The 10,715-nt window shown below is 51.4% G+C and overlaps 2 protein-coding genes across 2 annotated transcripts in view; both read left to right on the top strand.

Annotated features, from left to right (window-relative positions):
- The window catches only part of LOC309541310 (uncharacterized protein), a 39,964-nt gene that overhangs the window by 26,218 nt on the left and 3,031 nt on the right, over positions 1–10,715 (top strand). The window contains exon 2 of the mRNA XM_082239041.1: positions 10,136–10,280. The gene's annotated coding sequence lies outside the window, so the exon portion shown is untranslated. The remainder of the gene's footprint in view (positions 1–10,135; positions 10,281–10,715) is intronic.
- Positions 2,189–10,715, top strand: part of LOC309541359 (uncharacterized protein) — a 38,627-nt gene continuing 30,100 nt past the window's right edge. The window contains exons 1-2 of the mRNA XM_082239163.1: positions 2,189–2,416; positions 7,907–8,003. The gene's annotated coding sequence lies outside the window, so the exon portion shown is untranslated. The remainder of the gene's footprint in view (positions 2,417–7,906; positions 8,004–10,715) is intronic.

The raw sequence follows: 10,715 nt of genomic DNA on the forward strand, positions 1-10,715 counted from the left end.
TTCCGGAATTCTACTGTAAGCCAATCAGGTTGTGGATTCACTTCTATCTGGAGCAGGATTGGGTGGTTCCTGCCAACCAATCAGACTGCTGCATTGTTCTAGGACCAATCAGACTGCTGCATTTTGGATCCTATTGTTCTAGGACCAATCAGACTGCTGCAGTTTGGATCCTATTCAACTCAGTACATAACACTAAGGAAAAGCAAAGCAGCTGCGCATTGGGGCATTCCCCCAACATGCATCACTTTAATCTCCTTGACAATGAACTGTATTTTCGGCCCATTCAGCCCGTTTGGAGAAGTCCCTTTGGAGCTCCTTGCAATCTCTCTTTCTTTGCTCCGGTTGGCTGGACTCCTCCCTTTATTCCGCAGGGACCCGAAGGGCTCAGCCCGACGAGCTGGGGGACTGAGCAGCCTCGCACCTAGATTTTTCTGTAACTCCCCCCCCCTCCCAAAGAAAGGCTCAACATCCACGCCCATGGGTGCCTGTGGCCAGCCCAGACCCTGGAGCATCGGCATCTCTGCCCCAGCTTGAAAGTTAGGGGCTGCAGTGCTGGCGAACCTGATCTCCCCCTCCCCGTCCAGACAGAGGAATGGCCTTGTGGGGTTGGACCAGAGAGTCCCATCTGGGTGGTGTGGAGGGGGCAGTGCGGGGGGTTCGAACTGTAAAGTAGGGAGGGCCCTCCTGAGCCATCTAGTTGAACCCCCAGCATTGCAGGAATCTCAGCTAAGCATCACAGGCAGGGGGCCATCCAAGCTCACCCCACCCCACCCAAGGAAGGCACTCTCCCCACTGGCTGTGCCAGACTGACCTCTCAATGGCCCCTCCTGGCACACTTTCCTGTGGCCAACGACTCTTCCCCAGGGAGGGCATCTGAACAAGAGACCACCCCCCTGTAGGGTGCTGTGTGGATGTCCGCCAGGCGGAGGAAAAGCAAAGCAGCTGCGCATTGGCACTGAGGGCTCCCAGACTTCAGCCAGTGCCCTCCAGGTTTCCTGAGTGCAGGCATCGTGCTGGCTGGCACTGAGGGGAACTGCAGGCCAACCTGCCTCGGGGGCACCTGCGTGGAGATGGCGGTGCCAGGGAGAAGAGCAGCAGGTTCAGCCAGAGGCTCCTAAAGGCTCTGCCCAGTTTCTTGGCGTGGAAGATGTGACCAGCCAGCGGGGGCTGGGGCTGCAGCAGGGGGCTGGCCCCTGTTACCCAAGGTAAAGGACCCCTGGATGGTCAAGTCCAGCCAAAGGCGACTATGGGGACTTACTTCTGAGTAAGCGTGCAGCAGAAGGCAAATCTCTTTGAACCGCGTAGGGGTTACTCCTAAGTAAGCGTGCAACAGGCAGGGCTGTAGAGTGGTGCTTCCAAAAGCAGCCAGTTTGCACATCTCGTGGGATTTAATGTCTTGCCATTATAAATGCACGGGGATAAGTGCATTTATAGAGACACATTTCCACAAAACACCCAAACTCCGGCATGTAGCCGCAGGTGATACAATAGGAGCCTTTCTGCAAATGGCCTTTGCAACACAACTCACTGGGTGGTAACAAAGTAGACACATTGGCCTCTTTGCAACGTAGCCCCGTTTCCTCAATGAATCCACCCATTTCAGTAAAACCTGAGCTGAAATAGTAAGGAGAGCAAAACAGCAGCCCTGTCTGACCCCCGTCAGCCTCCAGACTCCCCCAGTCACGTGGCAGGAGATTCTTCCTGAGCCCCCCTCTCCGTGAGACGGGTATGACATCATGGATGATCCAGTGATGATTCATATGATCCACTGGTGATCCACATGATCCAAGCAGGCTTGTCCAAAGAGCAGATCTCTATGCCTGAATGAAACGGGTCTGCGATGATGGATTCTGGAGTCAAGAAATCCTCCCTTTCCAGTGATCTCTCAGGCTGGCCAGGAAAAGGCAGCGAGCAGGAATCCTCAGGCATCCCGACGGACAGACAGACCTGTCATGTTGCCAAAACACGAACTCGGAGTCTGATCTGATTTAAATGCAGAACTCATTTTGTGACTTCGCTGTTGGATTGTCGGGATCAGCCCCTCCCCCTCTCCTGATCCCCAGAAGGAAGACGGGGGGGGATTTCCTCTCCTCCTTCTCCCCCCCCCACCCGCTCAACACTTTCCCTCCCCTCCCGGCACATCCTTCTCTCATCCCGCCCACACAATCCCAGATCCCGCCCCCAATACATTGCTCCTCCTCCTCCTCCTCCTCCAATCCGGTTTCTGCTCCAGAAATGTGGGGCGGGGAGCCCCCCTCCCAACCTTTCTGCTTCTCCCGGAAGTGGAGCTTCCACTCCGGATTGCTGCTCTGCCCCGTAGCTGGGGGGGCGCTTTCGGAAAGGGGAGGGAGGAGGCAGGGGACCCCCCCCCCCGTGGATGCTGCAGGAAAGGAGAATCGGGAGCGAGGAGAAAGAGGTAAAGGGGTCGCGGGGGGGCGGAGAGGGGGGGGAAAGGACCCAGAGACCCCCGCCAGCTCCCACAAGCGCCCCCAGGGGGCTTTCCTCGCAGGGCGGACCCCTCACCCGTCTCCCCTGGCTCTGCGCGGAGAAAAGCGGCCCATGAAAGGGTTAAGCGGCGCGAGAGACGCCTGGATAGAGACCCCCCTGTCCCTCCCATCTTCTCTTGGGGGGGGGGCGCCTCCGGCTGGAGAGATGGGGGCTCAGGGTGTGGGGTGGGCAGAGCCAAGGGAGCCTCTGGATGCAGGGGAGACTCAGGAGAGAGGGAGGGGGTCAAGGAAGTGGGGGGGAGGGAGAGGAGCATCCCTGGGGCAGGGAAGGGCAGCATTGGCGGCGGGGGTCTCCATTGTGGCAGCTGCGGAGGATCTCTGGTGGAACAGCCTTGGCCTCTCTCTCCCGCCCAGTAATCGACCCCCCCCCTCAAGGCGACCAGAGAGGGATCCCTGGAAAGTGGGGGGTCCTGCCCCCCACCCTTCCTTCCCGCAATCTCCATCCTCTTCCTGCCCCATAAGCCCTGCCCTGTCCAGACACAGCGATTCTGCCCAGTCCATTCCTTGGTCCCCTGGAGAGGAGAGGAAGTCCAGAGGAAGAGATGTCAGTATTTGTAGAAAGAAAAGAGAAGGTTCTGGCCTCCCTTGGTCGCCTCAGCCTGCTCCTTGGGCCCTTGTCAGCATGAAAGAGTCCACGAGAAGAGCATCCTTGCAGAGTACTTTCTGCTTTTACAGTGGTACCTCTGGTTACAGACGCTTCAGGTTACAGACGCTTCAAGTTACAGACTCCGATAACTGAGAAATAATCCCTCAGGTTAAGAACTTTGCTTCAGGATGAAAACAGAAATATTGTGGTGGTGGTGCAGCGGCAGTGGGAGGCCCCATTAGCTAAAGTGGTGCTTCAGGTTAAGAACAGTTTCAGGTTACGAATGGAACTCTGGAATGAATTAAGTACTTAACCCGAGGTACCACTGTATTCTCAAAAGTCTTTCTGCAAAAGCGACTGACCAACTGTACACACATCAACACTGCCAGCTTTCACCAACCAACCAACCAACCCAACACCAAACTAACATTTCTCACTCTATATATACAACCCGCAGCTTTTTAAGCATTAAAGAAACAGCGGTCAATTTTTAGCCGTGACAAGAGAGGAGGGGGGAGGCCTTCTCAGAAGCGGCTCTTTGTTTCCGCAATCCCACCCAGGAAGCAGCCACAAGCCTTTTCCTCTCTCTCAGGCTTCCATCTTTAATTGTCCTTTCTTGAGGATGAGGATAATGTACACCTGTCATCAGAAACGGGTGCAGAGTCCATGGAATGGCTCTCAGGATTGATACGGAAGCTGCACCTCAAAAGCATTTCTGTTCCTCTTATTCTTTGTAGCCAATGTCAGAGTGACTGACAAGCTGAGATACAATCCATCATCATCCGATGACAGCGACTGCATGAATCTTTGGTCACGTGACAAAGACACATGAGAGCAGAAGCAGCCAAGCAGGCTGGGAAGTGCAGGGACTGCACAGTCATTTGGGCCTCCTCAATTTATTCAGGCTTAACTGCTAACTGTGGAGTCATTCTGACATGTGACGTAGTAGCCAGTTGCACATTGTGCTCTCTGTAAGATTTCAGCAAGAGTCTGTCTGTCTCAGCCGTGAGCAGAGTCTGCGTGCAATCTTGTTGGAGTCAGAACTTAACAGGTTAAGTTTGTCCCATGATGCCTCAACATTCTGACGTCAACTTTAGAAGCTGGGAGGAGTTTTCTGTTCTCTCTTGGTTGCTGAGAGGAAAGGACGCGTTTTTTGCCATGTCTGCAAGAAGTCCTGGAGAGTTTTGAGAAATGTCGCAATAAAGAACTGTAAATAGACACAAAAGAAGGCTCTGTGTGTCTGTGGGAAGCAACGTGACAGCTTTGACCGCTGTGTTCACTCTGCTAGCCGTGACCAGAGGAAGCAAGAACGCGCAGCTGAAGGAAGCGTGCCGGGCTGTTGTTAAAAGCTAAGTTGGGTCGTAAACCCATTAGCCGGTCACGGTTAATAAAAACATTCACAGGTTATGGGGGCCATAAATCACCGCTTGTAAAGCTATCGCTAGGGCTGCTGGAATGCTTTGAAGTTCTGCGTTCGGAGGCAGTGGCGCTGACTGAAGCGGGGCCTGTGTCTGAAGCAAGCAAGCAAGCTGAAAGACGCTGTTGCTGGATGCTGTGTTGCCAGGAATTGTTTCTCTATGGACAGAAAGCCTGTTGGAAAAAGGCTGCTTAGAGCTGAGAGCTGTGCCTAGCGTTTGAAGGCAAGCTGATGCCGATGCCTGAGACAGCTTTGAGTCCTGCCTGAAGTGGTGAGGCAGACGATCTCAGCTGGGAGCTAACCTGCTAGACCGGGAGCTGGAGAGCGGCTGTTTGTTTACGTGAGTACGCTGGGCCCCGGGGGAAGATGGCAGAAGGCCAAGAGGTGCTTGAAGCTCCGTTTGAGAGGCTGGAAGAGCTCACCACCCAGTCGTGGGAAATCTGGGTCAGAAGGGTGAGGGCCTGGTTTTGGGCAACTGGCCTGTGGGAGGTGTCAAAGAAGGAACCGTCCCAAGGCAAACCGGCTGCTGCTGAAAATGTGGGGCTGGTGGACAGAGATGCAGGAAAGCTGCAGTCTGCTTCTCTGGAGGAGAAAATGCAGAGAGAGGAAGCTGAGAGAGCTGAGATCTGCATGATGAAAGCGAGCGTACACGCTAAGCTGTTACCGTATTTAGAAGGCATTGAGTCGGCCTGTGAAGCCTGGAATGTGCTGAGGGGTTTGTGTCAAAGCTCAGCAGGAGGCCAGAAGCAGGAGGGTGCCGAGGGCTCAGCCAGAAGCCCTGAATCTACAGCCTCACGGAGTGCTGTTGGAAGTGTTGGGGGGGCAGAGAAGCCCAAAAGCAAGTTTGGAAAAGTTTCCACTGTGAATGCCGAGGGGCAGTGCTTTTCCAGGAGGGGCGGAGCTGATGTCCCGGAAGCTTTGCCAGCTGAGAGCTCACCCCAGTGTTTTTCCACTCGTCGTTGCTACGTGTGTAATTCTCCAGAACATCTGCGAAGAAATTGCCCCCACCGGAGCAAGGAGGCAAGGCAGGATGTTGTCAAGGCCAACTCACATGGGAATCAGTCGGGTTACCATGGAAACCAGTCTGGGAAAGGAGCCAGGCGAGCAACTGAGTCTGGTGGACGTGACGGAGACCAGGGGAAGATTTATCAAATAACTGCTAGTATGGCATTGTTTGAGAACAGCTGTGAAAAAAGCTCTGAGTTTTGTTTTGTTATAGACTCTGCAGCGAATCATAATTTGATTCCAGAGACACCTGCTGTCAAGAAGTGGAACTGCACGGCAATTCCTGCCGGGAGAACTGTACTGTTTGCAAATGAACAGAGAAATAATGTGACTAATGCTGTAAATTTGCATTTTTGTGTTTTACAGGAAACGTTGGAGTGTTGTACTGTTCCTGGGATGCAACGCTGTCTTTTATCTGTGCCTTATTTACTGAAAAAGGGATTTACGGTTTGTTTTCAGGGTGAAACCTGCACAATCTCCAAAGGAGGGAGGATGCTTGCCAAGGTTAAAAAGGGGCAGAATGATCTTTTCATTCTTAAAACGTCTCTGGAGGGTGAGGGGAAGGTTGAGAAAGCACAAGCCCTGTGTGCTGAAATTCCCGCTCATGAGCAATGTGCCCATCTCTGGCATGCTAGAACAGCTCATGGTTCTGTAGAAGAACTACAGATTCTACCCGAGGTCGCTAACGGTTGTCACATTGTCGAATGTGGATGTGTCATAGATTGTGAAGCATGCAGACAGGCAAAGGTGAAAGGGTGCAGTTACCCAGTACACACTGAGAGGGTACACACCAAATCCTTTGAAATGGTTCACATAGATTTGTTGGGTCCTGTAAAGGAACCAAGTCTGGGAGGGTCAAGGTTTCTGCTGACAATGCAGGATAGCTTTACGCAGAACACCTGGACTCACAGTCTAAAATCCAGAGAAGAGGCAGCACAACTGATCAAAAGTTGGATAGAAGAAGTGGAAATAAGGTTTTCCACCAAAGTGCAAGCTGTCACAAGTGACAGAGGAGCTGAGTTTACAGGATCTGCTTTGCAGAGGTTCTTTCACAAGAAAGGGATACGTCACACAGTGACTTCACCCAATCAGAGGGGGTGGGCTGAGCTAAGATGTGAAGCTCTGGTTAAGACTGCAAAGGTGTTGCTGACAGATTCTGGGTTGCCACCAAAGTTTTGGCTGGAGGCAATCAGGTATGTAAGCTTCACCTGGAATCGTACCTACAATTCAATGGTAGGTGACACACCATTTGGTTTGTTGCATGGCAGGAAACCCCAGATTCATTTTTTGCGCAAGTTTGGATCGCACGCGTCTGTGCCAGTGCCTGAGGCTTTGCAAGGGCCAGATGGATCCAAGTTCCGGAAAATGATCTTCTGTGGGTATGAGCCAGCAGCACGTGCATGGAGGTTTGCTTTCCCTTCAGGTGATCAGAGTAAGTTGCTGATCAGCAAACGCGCTGAGTTCTATGAACAGGAGGTAAGGTCAAAGACTCCTGTTGGGCGTGATGTTCTCTCAGAATGTCTTTCAGATTCTGAGGAGGAAGAAGAGGCTGAGTCTGCTGATGACGACCAGGTCACAGACCAAGGTCTGGAGCAGGGTGGGGCATCTCCACAAGTTGTTAAAAGGGAGGTCAAGAGTGAGCCTAGTTCTCCGGTAAGGGTAAGGGAGAAGATTCGAAGTCGTTATAAGTCAGAGGGGGAATCCCGGGATGCTGAGGACACACCTGCTGGTGATGTTGTGTCAAGGGAAACATCTGAGTTTGTGCCCAGACGGTCAAGTCGCACAACGAAGGGTATTCCACCTGAAAGATATCAGGCCACTGGTGCGTGGGTTAGTTTCGCACAGTGTGAACCTGAGAGTTATGTGGTAAATCCACATGTTTTGTCAGAATTTGACGCAAGAGGGGGTGTTGGAGTCAGAACTTAACAGGTTAAGTTTGTCCCATGATGCCTCAACATTCTGACGTCAACTTTAGAAGCTGGGAGGAGTTTTCTGTTCTCTCTTGGTTGCTGAGAGGAAAGGACGCGTTTTTTGCCATGTCTGCAAGAAGTCCTGGAGAGTTTTGAGAAATGTCGCAATAAAGAACTGTAAATAGACACAAAAGAAGGCTCTGTGTGTCTGTGGGAAGCAACGTGACAGCTTTGACCGCTGTGTTCACTCTGCTAGCCGTGACCAGAGGAAGCAAGAACGCGCAGCTGAAGGAAGCGTGCCGGGCTGTTGTTAAAAGCTAAGTTGGGTCGTAAACCCATTAGCCGGTCACGGTTAATAAAAACATTCTCAGTCAAACTGTTTGGAACCATGTTGTTTATGAAGAAGCTTCTTTTAATTCAGTAAAGCTTTTATTCTTTAAAACTCTGCATTATTAATTTACGCTGCCTGTCATCTTCCCAGTCAAAGGACCCCTTTTCAGGATAGACAGTGCCTGTGGCTGGAGGCTCTACACACCGGGTGTGCCTGTGGAGGCCAAAGACTGCCAGTATTAGCACAGGTGAGGTGTGTGACCTCCCCAAATTTACAGATTGTATATGAATGAGAAGTCGTGGGTGGGATTATATTTTACAGCAACCCTGTGATTTTCTCCACCTATAACATTTTGTGAGCTGATATAGCAGTACGAATTCCAAAATAACTTTTAAAAACCCCACAAGATCATCATCATCATCATCATCATCATCATCATCACATTTATACCCCCAGGCCTTAGTTTGCCTCCCCATGATCTAGAGAAAACACCAGCTTTGAATCATGCAGAGTAAAACTACCAGAACTTTCTTGAACCGATAGGTTAGGAATTATCGCTGTACTTAGATCCTTACTTTTCTATGCCTGTACAATTTAGCAGAGTAACATTCTCCCTTTTAAACTTATAGCGGATGCATTTGCTCAGGCTCGCTAAAGCCTCTAAAATAAGTTTCCTTGGTTATTTTCCACTTTAGTCCCTGAAAAAAAGATAAGACACGACACAGTCTTCTATAAAAGTATAAAAAGAGTTGACTCACACATTCTGTTCACAAATGGATCCCAGAAGGCGGTGACCCCCAGGCTGCACACCTGGTCCTTCAGGGGCACAGTTACCCCATCAGGACCAGGAAGGCTCCCACCCTCCCCCAGGGACAGTATTTCTGACTTGTCAGGATTCAACCTCAATGTGTTAGCCGCCATCCATCCTCGAACCACCTCCAAACAGACACACAGGGCATTCACCATCCTCACTAGTTCCAATTTAAAAGAAAGGAAGAGCTGGGCATCATCTACATACTGGTGAACACCCAGCCCAAACCCCCTGATGATCTCTCCCAGTGGCTGCATATAGATAGTAAAAAGCATGGGGGAGAGAATGGAGTCCTAAGGCACCCCACAAGTAAGCATCCAGGGGTCTGAACACCACTTTCTGGACATGGCCCAGGAGGAAGGAGGGGAACCACTGCATAGCAGGGCCCCCAGCTCCCCTAGAGGGTCCAGAATGACACCATGGCCAAAGGTCTCCAAAGCCGCTGAGAGAACCAGCAGAACCAGGAAACAGCTTCCCCCTCAGCCTCTGGCCCGTTGGAGATCATCAACCAGCACAACCAGGGCAATTTCAGTCCCATGATGAGGACTGAATCCCAGTTGGAAGGATCATGGCAGCAGGAGATTTCCTGTCCTGCACCCCCAAAAGCTCCAGCTACAAGACTTTCATTAGCTTTGAAGGGGCCACATGATACATTGTGGTCTTTTCTTCGAAAAACAAATATTTTGAAGACTTTTACAGTGCCGTATGATGTAAATATGGGATCCGGGTGGCGCTGTGGGTTAAACCACAGAGCGTAGGACTTGCCCATCAGAAGGTTGGCGGTTCGAATCCCCGTGATGCGGTGAGCTCCCATTGCTCGGTCCCTGCTCCTGCCAACCTAGCAGTTCGAAAGCACGTCAAAGTGCAGGTAGATAAATAGGTACCACTCTGGCGGGATGGTAAATGGCGTTTCCATGCGCTGCTCTGGTTCGCCAGAAGCGGCTCAGTCATGCTGGCCACATGACCCGGAAGCTGTATGCCGCTGGATCCCTCGGCCAATAAAGCGAGATGAGTTCCGCAACCCCAAAGTCGGCCACGACTGGACCTAATAGTCAGTGGTCTCTTTACCTTTACCTTTTTGATGTAAATTTTCTTTCTGTTTCCCTTGTTCCACATTGGAGAGACTTTGATACACAGCTCTGAGCCCATCTCCCCACTTGAAAGTGCTGTGTTTGTAGCACTGCCAGCCTGGGCAGTGGGTTTGGGGGTCCTGGGCTGCCTAGACAAGAAGACCCTCTTCTCAGCCCGGCTGATATGGTCCCAAGGAAAGCAGAGCAGTGTGTTTGGCACCAGCTTGGCTGCAGGAGTTGAATGAAGAAGGTGTGCAGGACACCATCCAACTGTCTTAGAGAGTCCACTCTGGATTTGTGTGGGTTTCCCTCCATAGCCTTTTCTTCTCCTGAACATAACTCACGAGGCAGTGAAGGTTTAGGACCAGAGTTTTCCTTCTCGATGGGCTTCCTTCCCCGGTTGACGATCCCATCTGCCCTTCACTTTCCTCTGCAGGATGGGCAGAATCTGCCTTCTAGACTGTGGGATTCACTGTTCTCATCCTCTCCATCCACCAGGGCTTGACTTCAGGTGCAGCAGAATTCCCCAGCCCCCCAAGGATTTGAGACCCATCAGCTATCCTCACCTGGTTTTGCCAGCCGGTTGAAGCCATTCCTGGGATTGTGGCCCCTGATTCATCCTGATAGCTTCTGGAAGGCACAGGTGAGAGCTGAGTGCAGGGTGGGGACCACCAAAGGTACTACCGCTCCCATGACACCTCATGATATCATATAATAGCTATATTTGAGATAGAACCGGAATGAATTCATGTCTCTAGAAATAACACAACTTCAGGCCATCAATAATTCAACACTACATATTCAAGGTTGAAGTTTTCACTAGTACAGTTATCCATTTGCCTTTAATATGCAGCTTTTTCAGTGTCACTTTAGGATGGGCTCGAGATCAGGCAGCCCATCATTATTATAAGGAGCAGTGGGGGTCTGGGATTCCGATGTGCCAGCTGCTTTTCTTCTGCTTCTCCTGCTCTCTCCATGCAATGTGAGGCATGTACAGTGGTGCCCCGCAAGACGAACGCCTCGCAAGACGGAAAACCCGCTAGACGAAAGGGTTTTCCGTCTTGCAAGGCGCTTCGCA

Source organism: Podarcis vaucheri (genome assembly GCF_965113315.1).
Source record: "Podarcis vaucheri genome assembly, chromosome: 10".
Taxonomy (NCBI): Eukaryota; Metazoa; Chordata; class Lepidosauria; order Squamata; family Lacertidae; genus Podarcis; species Podarcis vaucheri.